The sequence below is a fragment of the Canis lupus genome, chromosome 24, assembly GCF_048164855.1.
Source record: "Canis lupus baileyi chromosome 24, mCanLup2.hap1, whole genome shotgun sequence".
NCBI lineage: Eukaryota > Metazoa > Chordata > Mammalia > Carnivora > Canidae > Canis > Canis lupus.
The window spans coordinates 42,173,740-42,192,198 of record NC_132861.1 but is presented as its reverse complement, the minus strand read 5'-3'; the positions used below and the strand labels follow the sequence as shown (position 1 = coordinate 42,192,198).

The following is an 18,459-nucleotide window of genomic DNA, read 5'->3' as shown; positions in this document are numbered from 1 at the left end:
TCACCTGGCAATGAAAAGCCAGAACCAGGTAACCAGGGAAAAGGTGCTCTAGAGTCTAGACAGCGTCTAGTCCTTTCCTGATGCATAGATTCTTCCTTACGTACCAAAACTTTTTTCATATGGAGTTGAAAAGTAAAAAAGCAAGATGAAAACAACAGCATTCTGACCTGACCATTGGATGTCTCTTTACTCTTTCAGAGGCTAAAAAACATCACTTGTGGAGGCTGAGGGGGGAAAGGTGGTGAGAGGCTGCCCTGGGAGTCTTCCAAAAACCTGTGGATCAAGGACTTCAAGCCACTGAGCACAACATTCTAAAGAAATTCTGAATTAAGTTCTTTCAATCAGGGACACCTGGGTGGCTCAGCAGTTGAGCATCTGCCTTCGACTCAGAGTGTGATCCTGGGGTGCTGGGATCGAGCCCCATGTCAGGCTCCCCATAAGAAGCCTGCTTCTCTCTCTGCCTATGTCTCTGCCTCTCTCTCTATGTCTCTCATGAATAAATAAATATTTTTTAATTTCCTTTAATCACAGCCATCTGGGGAAGATATTGGCTTGCATTTCCCCCCTTTCAGGCACCTATAATCCCCAAGAGATCAAGATCCAAAAATCAAGTCTCTGTTTGACTTTACAGAGGAATTTGGCTTTGGCAGCGTGTAGACCTCAGTGTCTGGACTCTGCCCTGACAGAGTCCAGGAGGGAGGTGGGTTAGAGGACTCCGAGCTGGGCAATCTCAGATACTGGCAGCAGGAGAGGCAGAGAGCAGGACTCTCATCCAGAAAGAACTAAAAACAAACCAAACTGAGAAAAAAATAGATTGTTGAATTTGCCAGCCTCCTATCACCCCAACAACGGAAGAAGGAATGAGACTATCTGATGTGGTATTTGATGGAGCTTCCAGGGGATTTGTTTTCTTCTGCTTTGTTGGTGCTGTCAACTTGTCCCGCTGAAAATATTCCTGCATGCTGCATGACTTGAAGTTTCTTCATGTTTTTGTACCTGTTTTCTCATCTATAAAATGAGGACAAGAACAGTCTTACTTCATAGGATTTTTTTGAGGATTAAATGATCTAGGACATGCACATCAAGTACCCAGGGGTACTCAGCACACAGTAAAGGCTTGGTAAGTCTTGGATGATATTACTATTAATAATCATTTTTCTAAATGTGAGATGTCCAGGCATACACAGTTTCTTGGGCTGCCTGAGTTTTGATTGAGAGACCATATTAGTAACATCTTTCTAGGACACTCGCAATTCAAATATCTTATGGAACTGCCTAATTATAATGCAGAGCAGACGTATAAGTTTTGGAAACTACAACCATTGCTCTAATGGAAAAAAGAGAACAGACTGTCTGCATGAGGCTGAAAACTTTGAATTGCCCTAGTGGAAATTCCGTCTAAAGTAGTAACACCTCTTATTAATAATTAATTCAGTGCTTGATATGAACCAGGCATTGTTCTAGTTCCTGCAGTTTGCTTATTTTTAATCAAAAGTCTTCAAAAAAACCCACACTACTTCATTTTCTATTTGCAGTGGAGAAATAGAAATTAAACAACTCTTCTGACTTCCTCTAGCGTCAGCTTCTGCTCCATCCGATCCTGGCCCAGATTAGAACAACATATGCTGGCTTTATCTAAATTTACCACAGTTTTCCTGCTTTAACATTAAAGAGTAAGTTACAATGTTATTGTATTTGAAGGTATGTGAAATTTAAGTGCTCATATTTCCATTTTCAGGTATCCAATTTTGATAGTCTGTAACTTTCTAGTCAGAGTTTATACTGGGGTCACTGTAGGAACTGGTGGGTTATCAAGAAGAGTATAAAGCATAGTTGCTAAAATAATTTAGGCATCTTGGGTAATGGGAAGCAAATTTTGCAAATTTATTTTCACCAGTTTAGCTCTTCCAGACCTTCAAAATTAAAAAAAAAAAAAAGTCTGGAATTAGGGGCAGAGCAATATTATGGAACTTAGCTGTGTCCACTCCACCGACCACTAGTAGAGATGCCACATTTGAGTTTCTCCTCCACAGGCAAGGTGACTCAGAAAGCTGAGGGTATCTTAGAGGGTAGAGGGATCTACAGTACCCACAGCAAATTCCTATTCAGGTCCTACACTCTGTTCCCTTCTACTAAACACAAAATGTGGGGCTCCCTGGGTGGCTCAGTGGTTTAGCGCCTGCCTTTGTCCCAGGGTGTGATCCTGGAGTCCCCGGATCAAGTCCCACATCGGGGTCCCTCTGTGGAGTCTGCTTCTCCCTCTGCCTGTGTCTCTGCCTCTCTCTGTGTGTTTCTCATAAATAAATAAAATCTTTAAAAAATTAATAAACACAAATTGAGAAACTTGTCATTTCTTTTTATTTCCTTTCCTATCTTTTGAAATGATTATAAGGACAATTGACCTAATCTAAGAATGTACACGAGCTTCAAGGTTATTATATAAAATCCACAGTGCTGTCGGGCTAATGAGTGCCAGCCCTGTGAGCTACACCCACACAGAGGGAGAAAAATGCTGTCCGGAAGCCAGCTGCAAACGTCTGGAAGGAGGTAGTTCAAAACCAGATGTAAGTGATATGACAGGGAAAAGGAGGCAGCTCCTTAACAATGGCCACAAAGAGATGCAGATGCCTCAATCTTCAACCCGAGAGACCAAGTTGCTTTGGGGATCCTAGAATGGGAGAATTTCACAAAGGAAATGGAAGAAGGGGAGCAAAACACATCCAGCTTTGGAGATAGGAATTAAACTAAAATGTCATGGAAAGAAAAGGCAAGTGTGTGCACTCAAAAATTCAACCCGACTAGATGTTCCAGGGGAAAAAAAAAATGTGACTTTGATAAACCCCAGGGAGTGAGATTAAAATAGGAAGCTAGCAAAGTAATAGCAGGAATGTGTCTGACCGGGCTCCTGGCCACTCACAAAACGCGATGCTGAGAAAATCCAAAGACTTAGCTTCTCCAAGTAGTTGTTAATATGATAGCAGTGATTTATTTTTAACACAGGGAACGATCAATGCTCTGCCGATGCAAAGGTGGAAGTGTCCTCACTCTGTGCTAATGAACTGTGGTCCTTCCTGTCTGCTGAGGATTGCAGTATGCCACGGCGTGCCACGGCATGCTTCATTGTTCAATCAAGATTTTCTGCAGCTGTTACAGATCTGCCCTACAAACCAGAACTTTGAGTTCGCAGCTGATGGCGGCTGGCCTTGTGTCCCCGTGGAGCAGAGGACAGAGCACCCCGCTCACCTTGTGAATCCCGTTTCCTCCTGTATAAAGCCTCCTCTCCTCTCACTTTTCAGACCATAAAGGTAAGCCCAGACCAGCTTTATTTATCTGCTGGAGGAAGCAGCTGATCAAAGACACCTTTCTACTTTTTTGCTTCAGACACTGGTTTCACCAAATACAGGACCACTCTCGTTTCATCTTATAGGGCAAAACAAAGTATGGAAAAGGACTCATTCCTGGGGGGGCGGGGGGGGGGCGGGGGATTGTATCAGAACAGAGAGGGCAAGAGCAAAATAGTAATATGTACAGCATTCTTACTTGCATTCCTTGCTATGGAGAAGATACATGAGTCAAATAATAATTACAATGTCACTGCTTCTTATAATTTGCCCAAGGTTGGAGGGGGGCTGCAACATTTAATCCAGATCATATACTCTTAGGTGTAATAATAAAGGCAAGGCATCCTTGAAGCAACCTCCAAAGCTCTGCTAGTGGTGCCAGCAGCTGGAACGGGAAGTTCTGGAAGCAAGGACAAGAAGGGGTCTACACCTCCTCACATTCATGGGATAAACGTGGCTTTCAATGTGAATGCTCTTTCCCTCTTCTTCAGTTCCCCTAAACTTTCAATTCAGGAACCTTTACAGATGGGAATTAAGCACCATGTCACTGAAAGCCTGACACTGGAGATGTCACTAGCACCAAATAGTACAGGATCCCTTTCGCCCAAGGAACAGCTTGTAGGGGCTTAAACTGTCCAAAGAAAACTTTGTAAAAGTCCACTGAACTGATTTCAAGAGTGCATGCTGCATTATTCAGCCATGAAAAGAATGAAATCTTGCCATTTGCAAAAACATGGATGGACCTTGAGGGTATTATACTGAGGGAAATAAAGCAAACACAGAAAAACAAATACTGTATGATTTCACTTATATATGTGGAATCTAAAAAACAAAATAAATAAATGAAACAAAACAGAAACAGATCACTGATACCTAAGAGAAATAGAGGAGGAGGGGAGGGGGATGGGCAAAATAGGCAAAGGGATGAAAAGGCACAAACTTCCAGTTTTAAAATAAATAAGCCATGGAAATGTACTATACAGCATAGGAAATATTCTTAATAATACTGTAATAAATTTGTATGGTGACAGATGGTAAGTACTTTTATTTTGAGGATCATTTCATAATGTCTAAAAATATTAAATTGTTATGATGGACATCTGAAACTAATAGGATATTGGATGTCAATTATCTTTCAATAAGAAAAAGGGAATGCATGCTACATTTATTATCAGTTGGGGTAATACATGGTATTTAATATGCTCATCATTTTTTTAAGATTTATTTATTTATGTGAGAGAGAGAGAGAGAGAGCACAGGCACAGGGGGCAGAGGGAGAGAGACAGAGAATCTCAAGCAGACTCCCCACTAAGTGGGGAGCTCAACACGGAGCTCAATCTCACAACCCTGAGACCATGATTTGAGCCGAAATCAAGAGTCAAGACATGTAGCCAACTGTACCACCCATGCTCCCCAGTGTTCATCATTTTAGATGGCAACCATAAGTTCTACACCACACAATTCTGATTTGGGAAATAGCCAGCAAAGACAGAGGAGAAAGTAAACAAGACCTGGGAACAACTCGAAAGGAATGAGAGATGGAAACTTAAGACTAGCATGCCCCACCCAAAGGGTACAAGGAGAGTTCAAACCTCGCATCCTTACAGAACTGGATTCTAAACGGCATGACCATGGGCCAGCTGCATTCTCTCTCCCAGAATGTCTGCTTTCTCATCTCCAAGTGGAGATAATATCTAATTTGTGAACTTTTCAGTGGATTAAAAACAAAACATAGAAAGCATGTCATATAAATGCCTGCCCAAGCAGGTGTCAGGGTAAATAGGCCCTACCAGAGGTATTATTTTTACTGCTTATTGACAGTACGGGTTAGGAAGAATTGATTTGGTTTTGATAGAGAATTGCATGCTTGGAGTACACGCTGAGCACTCAGAATCTCAGGAAATGTGGCTAGATAGGCATCGCCGGATTCAAGTAGGTCACTAGAAGTAATATTTATAGGTGGTTATTCAAACTAAGGGGGTATCACAAGAAGACAGGTTGTATTTCACTACCCATGTCCAAGTGCTTCCAGAGGGTATGAAGGGGATGAGAGTCTTTGGTGGGCTGAAGAATTTCAGATATCTATGTGCATATATCTTTTAAACAGGGTAGCCCTGCCACACACACCCTTGTGCAACGCTAAACCAGGCAGGGTGCACACCTGATACTCAAGTGGTCCCTTTTGGGGAAAGCAGTCTGAGCAGAGGTATCAGAGAAGTCCTCAGCTTGGAAGTGGGGTACATCAGAATCCAGAGGATCCCTGAGTAACTGCTGAAAATTGCATTCAGGAGATTTCAGTACTCCTTCTTTGAAGGGCGTTCCAGGAACTCCATGGAAGATGGGGAAAGCCTTACTGGAGAACTCAGCTTTAAGTCCAACAGACAAGATCAGGAATGCAAAATCACCAACTAAGAAATGTACTCTGAAGAAACCTTAGGATGAGGCTTTTTCCACAGAGAAGTGATCAAAACATGGAAAAGCAATAGAGTTTAGGGCATTGGCATGATTACTGTAGAAATTATAAAGGAGAGAAGGCTGGGATATTGGAAGCAAAACAGAGATATCCCAATGGCACAAAGTTGATGACATAAGCAAGAAGAGGTCATTGTAGACAGAGCCCTTGACTGGATCCCTTTTTTAGAGGGAGAATAGGATGTGGCCATGAGAATGAGGAACTGAGGTAGAATGGGAAAAGGGATCCCTGGAAATGAGAAGACTGAGGAACTGGGAAGATGAGACACATTTAAGGTGGATATTGAAGAACTGTAAGATAATATCAGGACTTGGGATGAAGAATTGATGCCAAGGATTTGGAAGATGGAGGAAGAGAGAAGGGGCAATCAGTGTCAGCAACTAGACCATGACAAAGTGGTCAAGTTAAGTGAATTCCAAAGAAGTGAACATTTTTATTTTCTGCCACAAGATTGAGAATAATTGTCTGGAGGCAGCATGGAGGATCAAGGACAGCATCAACTACCACATGTAAACACCCAAAATCACAGCTAGAAAATGATGGGGTTGATATTTGAACTCAAGAACCTGGAAAATACTAGCAGCAGCCTTGCTCTGCTTAGTTGAGGGGTATAACTTCCATCTCCTTCTCCCTCAATATCACCCCCTCCATGTCTATATATTCTTGCCCAATCCTGGCACTTTTGCCTAGTCTACTCCTCCTCTGTCCAAGGAGGCAGTGGTGTTCTCCCACCCCCATCAAGTGGAAGATTGTGTTTCTTCTATTAGGTTGATCTCTGATTTTCTCAACCCAAAATTCAGAGGGCAGAGGAATTTCAACCTCTCCAGGACAGTAGAAATAGCTATAAGTCTGTGAAGGTCATGAAGAAAAAAGACCAGAATTTTAGGTCCAAGTTCAATTATGGAGTTGTGCAAACAACCCATGGTCAGGCTAGACAGAAGCATAATGAATGAAAGAAGAGAGTGGGCTTCTTGGAGCACAGAAAACAGATGACTCCCAGTCAGGCTCATTGAGAGCTCCGCACATAGTCATTTCATCAGCTGCTTACACAAGAAAACCCCAGAAGCACTCCATAGGGAAGAGCAAATCCCTACTGATTGTAAAGTAAATGGAAAGCAGTTAACTACTGCCAAATATTTTTCATTGTCATCATTCCTGCTTATTGTTGTAATTCAGCTTCTGGTTTTTATTGCCACCTACTCTGTTTATGTAAGAGCTTTAGTGATAGAAACTTGATACGTATTTACTTTACCTCGAGGAAGAGGACAATCAATCTAATAGGTCTCCAAATAAGTCAATCTTCATGAGGACCCATCTTGTGAAGGGACAGAGTGGTAAATAATATGACATCATCTGGAAGGTCATCCCTCCCAAAGTTCTTCCACCAGGGAAATCTGAGATTCTATGCAAGGTTGCTTACTCTTTTCCAGGGAGCATCATCTTCTATGGTGAACATTATCTCTAACCTCTTTTCAAAGTAAAATTACCAAAGGACTCATTGATTGTCACTAATAGTAAATGTGAATGTACTTGTGGAAATTTGTATCTCTTACTGTAGACAGCACCACTCCAGCTAAGCCAGGTGTTTAACACACGAATTCCTTAACACATCATATCTAGTGTCAGGCTTTCTTTTTTTAATAAATTTATTTTTTATTGGTGTTCAATTTGTCAACATACAGAATAACACCGAGTGCTCATCCCAAGTGCCCACCTCAGTGCCTACCACCCAGTCACCCCCACCCCCGTCCACCTCCCCTTCCACTTCCCCTAGTTCGTTTCCCAGAGTTAGGAGTCTCTCATGTTCTGTCTCCCTTTCTGATATTTCGCACTTATTTTTTTTCCTTTCCCCTTTATTCCCTTTCACTATTTTTTATATTCCCCAAATGAATGAGACCATATAATGTCTGTCCTTCTCCGATTGACTTATTTCACTCAGCATAATACCCTCCAGTTCCATCCACATCGAAGCAAATGGTGGGTATTTGTCGTTTCTAATGGCTGAGGAATATTCCATTGTATACATAGACCACATCTTCTTTATCCACTCATCTGTCGATGGACACCGAGGCTCCTTCCACAGTTTGGCTATTGTGGACATTGCTGCTAGAAACATCGGGGTGCAGGTGTCCCGGCGTTTCATTGCATCTGAATCTTTGGGGTAATTCCCCAACAGTGCAATTGCTGGGTCGTAGGGCAGGTCTATTTTTAACTCTTTGAGGAGCCTCCACACAGTTTTCCAGAGTGGCTGCACCAGTTCACATTCCCACCAACAGTGTAAGAGGGTTCCCTTTTCTCCACATCCTCTCCAACATTTGTGGTTTCCTGTCTTGTTAATTTTCCCCATTCTCACTGGTGTGAGGTGGCATCTCATTGTGGTTTTGATTTGTATTTCCCTGATGGCAAGTGAGGGCGGAGCATTTTCTCATGTGCTTGTTGGCTATGTCTATGTCTTCCTCTGCGAGATTTCTGTTCATGTCTTTTGCCCATTTCATGATTGGATTGTTTGTTTCTTTGGTGTTGAGTTTAGTAAGTTCTTTATAGATCTTGGAAACTAGCCCTTTATCTGATAGGTCATTTGCAAATATCTTCTCCCATTCTGTAGGTTGTCTTTGAGTTTTGTTGACTGTATCCTTTGCTGTGCAAAAGCTTCTTATCTTGATGAAGTCCCAATAGTTCATTTTTGCTTTTGTTTCTTTTGCCTTCCTGGATGTATCTTGCAAGAAGTTACTGTGGCTGAGTGTTGCCTGTGTTCTTCTCTAGGATTTTGATGGAATCTTGTCTCACATTTAGATCTTCCATCCATTTTGAGTTTATCTTTGTGTACGGTGCAAGAGTGCACTCTCTTGCGCCATCCACAAGTGTGTACCATACACAAAGATAAACTCGGGCTTTCTTTTATATCTAAGACTGTGCATGCATGCACACACATGAGCGCACACGCACATAAGCACACATGCACTCCCCACTGCCTTCTCCTTTTTCCTCAATGGTCCACAGGGCAGGACGGACCATGTGATTAGAGGAGAGAAGGTAAGCTCTGTGTGGCTCAGCAGGAGAGGTCTTCTCAAAGGGTGGATTTTATCTTCAGTTAGTTAATCTCCCAAATATCTGTGCTCCTCTGTCTGTTGGCAACAGCATATCACCACCAGCACCCCACCACCACCTTTCAGGGTCTCTTCCTTTGTGCATCAAAGAAGCCTGGAACCATATCTACCTGACTTTGCCTCCATGTATGGTTGCACCTCAGTCTGCACATGAGAAGCACTCCTGTGAGAATCAGAAGATGGAAAATAAAGAAGTGGCCAGTATTTTCCAAGGCAGTGACCTTAATTGCAGTAAAACCCAGTGTAGATGTCCTTCTCAGAGAGGCCTTTGAATAAATAAAAATCCCTATCACCTTAATGACATTTAAATCCAAACTTCCCAAAGCCTGTAAGAATGTTCTCTAACATACCAGGATATATACAAATAAATTACTGCTAAATTTAAACAATTGTTGGAAATTATCAGATATTGTACTTTTAACCCCAGAAATGAAATGCAAGTAGAAATTTGTCTGCACATTCATATAGTGCTTAGATTATCTGAGTCTTATTAGAACCATTTTAGAAAACACACTAGTTTTTGCCATTTTAGCACATAACATATGTAACTTCTATTGGTCCTATTTCTCTGGAGAACTCTGATACAATAATCAATCTTAGCTTATATACTTTGCTAGCACTAGGTAATGTATCCAAAAAAATGTTCATTGAGCACCTACTAAATATCAAGAATATAGTAGACACCAAGATGGCTCTGGCTCTTCTATTTCAAAGGGAACAAACGCACAAAAGCCATTAAGCATATTAATATATAGCAAGTAGTGACAAAGCAATAAGGACAGGAAAAAAAAAACATTTTGGACAAGGTGTCCTGAGAAGTCCTGTCTGGACAGCAGCATTGGAGCATCATCTGTATGAAGGGATGGGGTGCAGCCTCCAGGCACCTGGAGGAAGAGGAGCCCAACAGGTAGACTATGAAGACTCCAGGCCCCAAACAGGAAGCACGTTTGACTCACATGGGCATTGTCACTGCATGCAGGCCCACACATACTTCCCGTGGAAATTACATTGAGCTGCACTCAGGAGACAGGCCCTGTCACTACCCAGCAGCCATGTTATCTTCCAGTCTCTACTTCCTTCTAGAAAAATGAAGCATTAGGACCAGATTGGCGTTCCTTTCCAAAATACTCACAGAGGCCCTGCGTTGGACATCCTCTTCACAAGGGTTTCCAATGTACAAGTAAACACTCTGAGGAACAGTCCAGCAAGGAACTCATAGAACTATTTAATTGAATGCTTTTGAATTTATTTGGTCTCAAACTCTAGTTCTGTTACTAATAGAATTTGAGTTCATTGAAAACACTTTAAGAAACACCAGACTCCAAGGAGCCAATTTATCTATGTACTAAAGCTGTCTGAATAATGAGATATAAAATCATATGTACCCCCTCCCCTCCATCGCTCCTGCTGTCCAGCTAGCAGGCCCTAGGATTTTTTTTTTTTAAAGGGACTGGAGAGAGAGCAGCTTTTAAATTTATTTTTGGGACCTTTCTTACACATAAATTCCTATGTGAAAAAAAATAATAAAAATAAATAAGTCCCTATGTGAACTGTCAATAAACAAAGCAAATAAAAAATCAGAGATTCCTAGGCTGAAGCAAAGGTCTGGATTTGAGGTGACATCATCTGCTCTCTGTCCCCGTGTGCTGGGATCACACTGCCCTCTAGTGTCTCATCTTCAAAGAAAGCTACAGAAATCTTTCAAACTTCGAGCCTCAGAGTTGCTCCAAATTGCTGTTTGCTAAGCTGTGACTCTCAGAGTGAGGTCTCCAGCCAATAGACAGCGTCAGCATCACCCGGGAACTTGTTAGAAATGAATATTCTCAGTCTCAACCCCTCCCTGCCAAGACCTGCTGAATCAGTAAGTGAGGAAGAGATTCAAGGGTCAGTGTTTAAACACTTTCTCCAAATGAGGAACAAAACCACTCAGCCCATCAACCCGCAGGTGGGAGTAGCATTTTTTTTTTTGTACCACATTTCTTTCAATTAAGAAAACAAAGTTGAACTTGGAACAGCCTACTGAAACCAAAAATTCACAGAGGAGTTTCTATACCTAGGATTTGTTCAGTAATTTCCACTCTATGCTATTCTTTCACGCTCAATATGTATTACATCCATTCCAACGGTACCACTGGACCCAATTTATCTGTAGCACTGTCATGAATAACCAAAGAAAGTTCTAGAATGGACCTGGCCATCCTTTCTTTAAAAGAAAATTTCTGTAGTGATAATGCCCATCATAAAACATAGGATTTGGGGACAACTGGGTAGCTGAGTGGTTGAGCTTCTGCCTTTGGATCAGAGTGTGATCCTGAGGTCCTGGGATCGAGTCCCACATCGGGCTTCCTGCGTGGAGCCTGCTTCTCCCTCTGCCAATGTCTCTGCCTCTCTCTCTCTCACTGTGTGTGTGTGTCTCGTGAATAAATGAATAAAATCTTTACAAAAAATAGGGTTTGCATTGTGAAGTAGGGGTGAAAACCTTGTAACTCTAGCCTATGTTTAATAGATACACAGGATGATATTCTATCATAAGTCTTTTTTCTGGCCAGCCATGCTTAATTTATGTTCTTTTCAGACCAGGCATAACAAATACGGGTGTACAAATGAATTACAGCAATTTTACTACAACTACAAGAAAACTGGCTTTCTTCCTCCTTTTCTTTCCTTCCTTCCCCATAGGCTTCCTGAGTAGTTGAGGCGGATGAGGGCTCTCTTAGCTGACAGCGCACACTCTACCAAAGATGCCCTGAGAACATCAGCCTCCTGCACAAAAGACACCTTTATTGCTATCAAGGCACACTTGTACTAAAATTTGATAACTTGATAAAGAAGAGAGACCCAGTAAAAAGGAGTGCAGTCATTAGAAACATCAGTATCTCAGTGGGAAAGTCAATATAAAATAAATTTATGAGTAATTGACTAAGCTCTAAGGAAATGTATAAACTTTTATTTAAAAATTGCAGTTTGGGGAACCCTGGGTGGCGCAGCGGTTTAGTGCCTGCCTTTGGCCCGGGGCGCGATCCTGGAGACCCAGGATCGAATCCCACGTCGGGCTCCCGGTGCATGGAGCCTGCTTCTCCCTCTGCCTGTGTCTCTGCCTCTCTCTCTCTCTCTCTCTCTCTCTCTCTCTCTCTGTGACTATCATAAATAAATTAAAATTAAAAAAAATATAAAAAAATTGCAGTTTGCTTAGGCAGGTGACCTAAAAGGGTGGGGCACTCCCCTACCATTTCTGCAATTCATGTAATGAGAACACTTCAGTTTTTTTGAACCACCACCATATGGGGTATAACCAATGTTTATTGCTTAGCTGTAGATATTTATAGGTAGCTACCAAAACAAACTGGCAAATTTTACCCAATATATAAATAAAGACTCATTTGTCCTATTTATAGTCAACCATAATGAAAGTGTGGATACAAGGAAATCCAGGATAGAATATATTTAATGAAAGGGTTTTAATGTGTAATACATTGTACGTTGTGTCCAAATTATCAAAAATTCAAATTAAGTGTTTCAGAATCTATATCAGCTTCCTTGGGTGGCTATAACAAAGTACAACAAAACGAGGTAGGTTTAAGACATCAGAAATGTATTGCCTCTCTCATAGTTCCGGAGATTAAAAGTCTAGAACTAAGGTGTCAATATTCCTAAAAGGATTATTTCTCCCCCTGAAAGCTGTAGGGGAAGAGCTTTCTTTCTTTTTTGGGCGGGGCGGGGCGGGGGGAGAGCTTTCTTTGCTTCTGCCAACCTATGGTGTTTACTGGCAATTCTTACTGTTACTTGGTTTGTAGATGCATCATTCCAATCTTTCTTTGTGGTCACATGGCCACCTTCTCCCTGTGGGTCTTTGTATCTGTGTCTCTCCTTATAAGCGTCTCAGTCATATTAAAATAAAGGCCCAGGGATCCCTGGGTGGCTCAGCAGTTTGGCACCTGCCTTTGGCCCAGGGCATGATCCTGGAGTCCTGGGATCGAGTCCCGTGTCGGGTTCCTGGCATGGAGCCTGCTTCTCCCTCCTCCTGTGTCTCTGCCTCTCTCTCTATGTCTATCATAAATAAATAAATAAATAAATAAATAAATAAATAAATAAATAAATAAATATTTTTAAAAAATAAAACAAAATAAAATAAAATAAAATAAAGGCCCACTCTACTCTAGAATGACGTCATCTTAGCTAATTACATCTGCAACAACCTTGTTTCCAAGTAAATTCCATTTTGAGGTATAAGGGGTTGGGACATCAATATATTTTTGGGCAGGGACACAATTCAACCCATAAGAGTCCACCTTCTGGCCTCCCAAAATTCACATCCTTCCCACATGCAAAATTATATTCACCCCATTCCCAACATTCTGAAATGTCTTAACCATCCCAGTGTCCAATCTAAATCCAGACTCTCATCGAAATATCATCAATTCAGAGTCCAGAAATTTCATCTTCTGAATTGTATAAATCACTAATGGGTGAGAGCTAGGGTATGATTCATCCTTTGGTAAAATTCCCCTCCATCTGTGGAACCAGAAAAGAAGGTATCTGTTTACAAAAATACAATATCACAGCATAGGGTAGAAAAATCTCATTCCAAATAGGAGACATTGGAAGTCAAAAAGGGAGTAATGAGGGGCAGCCTGGGTGGCTCAGTAGTTTAGTGCCAACTTCGGTCCAGGGCGTGATCCTGGAGACCCGGGATCGAGTCCCACATTGGGCTCCCTGCATGGAGCCTGCTTCTCCTTCTACCTGTGTCTCTGCCTCTCTCTCTGTGTGTCTCTATAAATAAATAAAATCTTTTTTAAAAAGGGAGGGGAGTAATGAGTCCCAAAGAAGTCTTAAAAACTAGCAGGGCAAGTTCCATTAGATGTCAAGACCTGAGAATAATCCCCTGTGGCTCTATGCTCTGTCCTCTGGGCCTGCAGGATGGCAGCCTCACCCTGTTGGCCTGAGGGGGCCTCATCAGCCCAAACTTCTGCATCTGTGCCTCTGCCCTCAGAATCATTTTTTTTTTTCATTTCATGCTGCCTCTACCCCTGTTAGTCCAGGGTGGTAGTGATTATGCTGATATAAAATTCTCAAAGACCTGTCAGATTCCCATGCAATTCACAGAGGTCCAAATCATCAGACAAGTGGGTCTTCCACAAAGCTTTCCAGGATAACCCCATCTCCATTTCTGGCTTCCACTGAGATGGTTGATTGGATCCATCAGCCACACACCTGAGTTCTTGAGCAAATGATTGTCCAGCCACACTGTTGGCGCTGTGGATGAAGTATGCTGTCTAGATGGGCTGAGAATCTTCCCAGTCATTGAGTGCTGGCTCCTTTCTGCTTTGGCATTCCTTCCTTGATTTCTTTCTTTTCTCTCACATTTTTTATAAGCAGCAAGGAGAAGCCAGGCTGCATCTTCCAGCACTGCTTGGAATTCTCCCCTCAAAATGTCCAGATTCATTGCTTACAAGTTCTACTCTCCTTCCAAAAATAGAACATAATTCAACCATGTTCTCTGTGATTTTATAACAAAAAGCACCTTTCTTCCAGGGTTGAATAACATGTTTTTCCTTCCCCTCTAAGACATCACCAGAAGCACCTTCAGCATTCATGTTTCTAGCAACATTCTATTTCTGGTGATATATGTCTTCTCTAAGACAATAGACACCTTCTCTATAGCACTTCTCCCTTCTTTCTGAGCCCTCAACAGAATTGCCTTTAACGGCAATATTTCTATCTACAATCTCTTCACGGCATTCTAAATTTTTCTATCAAGTACCTCAAAATTCTTCCAGCCTCTACCCATTATTCAGTTCCAAAGCCACTTCCATATTTTTGCATGTTTGTTACAGCACCACATCACTTCCCAGTACCAACATTGGTATCAACAATTCATTAATCTTGTGATTTTCTGGGTGCAAGAGAAACACGCCATTGAAATGAGTCCCTAGTCATACCTGATAGCATCCAAATAGCAAGATGAGTGATGTGACCACTGAAAGTCAACAGAAAGAAAGCTATCTAATCACCATTAAAAATGATGGGGCCATGTGGTCTGTGTGTGTATTAGCCAACACAGCTCGTTAGAATGGGAAGACCTATGGATGCCTGGGTGGCTCAGCAGTTAAGCGTCTGCTTTCCGCTCAGGGCATGATCCTGGAGTCCTTGGATTAAGTCCCACATCGGGCTCCCTGCATGGAGTCTGCTTCTCTCTCTGCCTGTGTCTCTGCCTCTCTCTGTGTGTGTCTCTCATGAATAAATAAACAGAATCTTTAAAAAAAAGAAAGAAAGAGAAAAAAAGAAAGGAAGGAAGGAAGGAAGGAAGGAAGGAAGGAAGGAAGGAAGGAAGGAAGGAAGGAAGGAAGGAAGGAAGGAAAGAAGGAAGGAAGGAAAGAAGGAAGGAAGGAAGGAAGGAAGGAAGGAAGGAAGGAAGGAAGGAAGGGCAGAGCTAGGTCCGGATGGAAAATGTTGACCTGGAAAGCTGATTTAAGTCATCTAGATTAAAAAAAAAAAAATACTTTTGATACAGAGTAATGGTGAGCTGGAATATAGAGATCATTTTCTCTTAATTCTTTAAAAATTATAGTAAGTGTACATAAAATCTTTACATACAGTAAGTGTTCACTAATTTAGAGAAGACTCCAAATGAATTTAGTAAAACATCTAGATGGAGAAGTATAGGTGTGGACAGCATGTATTATGAGCAGAACATAGCTAAACTGATTAAGAGTTCCCTTTATGGCAGACCATAAAGGTCTGATTAAAAGGCAAGTGAGTATGACTCATGATCTCTCCTATGTAAGTTAGTATTTATAAAGGGCTTTCAGACAATTTAATTCCTTAAAGAAACAGTTTTCCTTGCAATCTTAAACTGTGGATTGACTCTTTCAGTGTCTTCTTATTCTCTTAAATTCATTTTGAAGTTATTTCTACTTTGTGTACTGATGATCAGTGATTCTACTTAGCCGGGTCTATTATGAGCTGTTCCTCTATCAGTGATTTATTGGTGGTGTGATTTCCTGGGTCGCTGGAACTAAACCAGATTCTCAAAGAAAGGCCAGGGAAAGACACTGGTGTTTACTATGCCGGGCAGTGCCCCGAGTCCTCTCCCTGTTGACCTCATTTACTCCTCACAAATACTAAAGTAGATCACTGTTACCTTCTCTTAACTAGTGAGACTCAGAGAGGCAAAGGAATTTGAGTAAGTTCAGTCATCTATGTTAAGTACAACAGAAAAAAAATCCATCAGAAGGTCCACATCACAGCAATAGCTGGGATACTTATTAAATGCTCACCCACTCGTGGCAGTGCACCAGCCCCTCAAGCAGCGAGAGCCCTGACACTACAGACACCCCCCACCTGAAGCAGCTGGGATAGATCTGTGTCCTGAAACAGAAGACCACTGCGTCAGTGCACCCAACAGCCTCAGGAAGACCAGAAGTTTGCATTTTGACACAACTAATTGCAAATCGGATCGTTTGTTTGGTAACATTTTAACTGCTTTGCAATGACCTTTGAAGCAACAGGTTAAAAATCAACTAAGAATTATCACCTGCTTGAACTATTAACAATCATACCACTAGGGTAACTGAGATTGTAAATTCGGTATTTGTCTCTTTTTAAAGCTATCACTCCACCATTCATTCCAAAAAGGGAAAAGATGGCTTGGAATTAGAAAAAGGGGTCTAAGGAAGGAAAGTTTGCATCTTTCACACTGGGTTCTTCACTCCCTTCAATCTCAGCGGAGAGCACATATCAGGGAACAGTGTACACCCGGGGTCTTCAAAGTTCTTCCTAGGGAGCCATAAGTTGTCCACAGGCCAAAAGGAGTGTCAATGGCTTCAGAGGGGCTATGCGGTCAGAGCACCACTGAGAAAATAAACACACTGTCCTTTTGCAATAAGTGAGGACACCAGCAGGGGGCAAACTTGGAGCCCATCCTGGCAGCCGTAGTCCTGATTTCACAATCAAGAGGATTCCTTGTAGCTATTTCTCCACATGATCCCTTGTTACGTGAATCTTCCCGTTGTGGTGGTAATGGCTTCCATATTCTAGTCAGACCAACCAGTCCACCCATTTTGAATTCAACAAACTGGCTGCCAACATCTGGTGGGGAATGAGAAGTTACCCACCTGCACAGGTGAAGACAACTGAGCCCTTGGCCCACTGAGAGACTTGTCCAGGGCTCACACAACTCAAAAGGTGGATTCAAGATTTGAATTTGCTCAACTACAAAGGCCTCGTTCTTTTCACCAGGGAATCCTCGTTTCATTATTACAAAACTAGTTTCAGAGCAACCTCCAGGGGCACCTGGATAGGGCTCACTTGGTTAAATGGCTGACTCTTGGTTTCAGCTCAGGTCATGGTCTCAGGGTCCTGGGATCGAGCCCCACATCAGGCTCCGCGTTCAGCAGGGTTGGGGTGGAAGTCCTCCTTGGGATTCTCTCCCTATCCCTTCCCCCCTCCCTTTCTCTCTCTCTCTCTCTCTCTCTCTCAAATAAATAAATCTTTAGGGGAAAAAAAAGAGTAACCTCCATATTCTTGAGAATCAAACAGTGGCTTGCTGTTCCCACTCCACAGAACAAATTTACGTAACCAGAACACTTAGAAAATATCTCCTCACTATTGTTTGAATTGTTCTGGTCAATTAGAAAACCCCACTGGGGTACAGTCCAATGGCTGTACTTTCAACAAACATTTCCAGGAGATCTCTGATGTGTAAGGTTGTATGCCAGACTCCGTGATGACAATGAATCCCTGCCCCCACGGAGCTGCCAGGCTAACGAGCAGATGTGCATGTCCATACCTTAGTGCTTTCCAAAGCCATCCGTTCTACAGAATGCATAGTGTATGCTTACTGACTGGCATCGTTCTAATGTGTGCTAATGCATGTAATCTTCAAAACAACATGAGGTAGGTATTATCATTCCCATTTTACAGATGAGAAATCTGAGGTATCGAAAAGGTCCAGTAACTGGCCAAAGTTGACATGCTTGTAAGTAGCAGAGAAGAATTTGGACCCTATTGTCTCCAGAGCCCTGCCTCTGACTGTCGCGCCATACTGCCTCACCTGGGCTGTAACTGAAAGGAAGCAGAGATTAAGGCGGGAGAGAAGATGGAGAGGGTCTGGAAGCTTCAGGGAAGAAATGGTCAATGACTGAGTGACTGAGTGACTGAGCGATTGTGGTCCTCTCAGAGCAGTGGATTGCCTTTCTAAAGGCTGCCCATGTCTTCCCTCAGTCAGCTGAGGGTAAGGCTTATCCTCCCGAAAAAAGTTCTCAGGTTTCAGTATTAGCAACAGGGGTGGGGAAAAATAGGAACAGAGCAAGAGCTAAATATCAACTCAGAAAAGTACTTCTGAGTACTGTTAAATTTCATCCATGACACCATATTGTCTACATGTCATGTAATTCCTCTGAAGAGAGGTATTAAAAACAAATGAAACCACTTGGGAAGATGACAATTCAAATTACTAGAAGCTTCTCATGTTAAACCAAGGTTCACCCTGAGTTGGGTTCTCAGAAAGAGCAAGGGGTCTATCTGCTTTATAAATCTT

General features: G+C 42.1%; 1 protein-coding gene across 8 annotated transcripts in view; it reads left to right on the top strand.

Moving 5' to 3' along the window:
* The first annotated feature begins 207 nt into the window (after window positions 1–207).
* Window positions 208–18,459, top strand: part of LOC140616111 (thiamine transporter 2-like) — a 42,186-nt gene continuing 23,934 nt past the window's right edge. For 2 of the 8 annotated variants that reach the window (XM_072796521.1, XM_072796520.1), the window contains exons 1-3: window positions 213–1,120; window positions 1,536–1,673; window positions 3,001–3,305. The gene's annotated coding sequence lies outside the window, so the exon portion shown is untranslated. Of the gene's footprint in view, window positions 1,121–1,535; window positions 1,674–3,000; window positions 3,306–3,662; window positions 6,874–18,459 lie in introns of those variants that run through there. The other 6 variants (XR_012016641.1, XM_072796525.1, XM_072796524.1 and 3 more) reach the window with 6 other exon arrangements.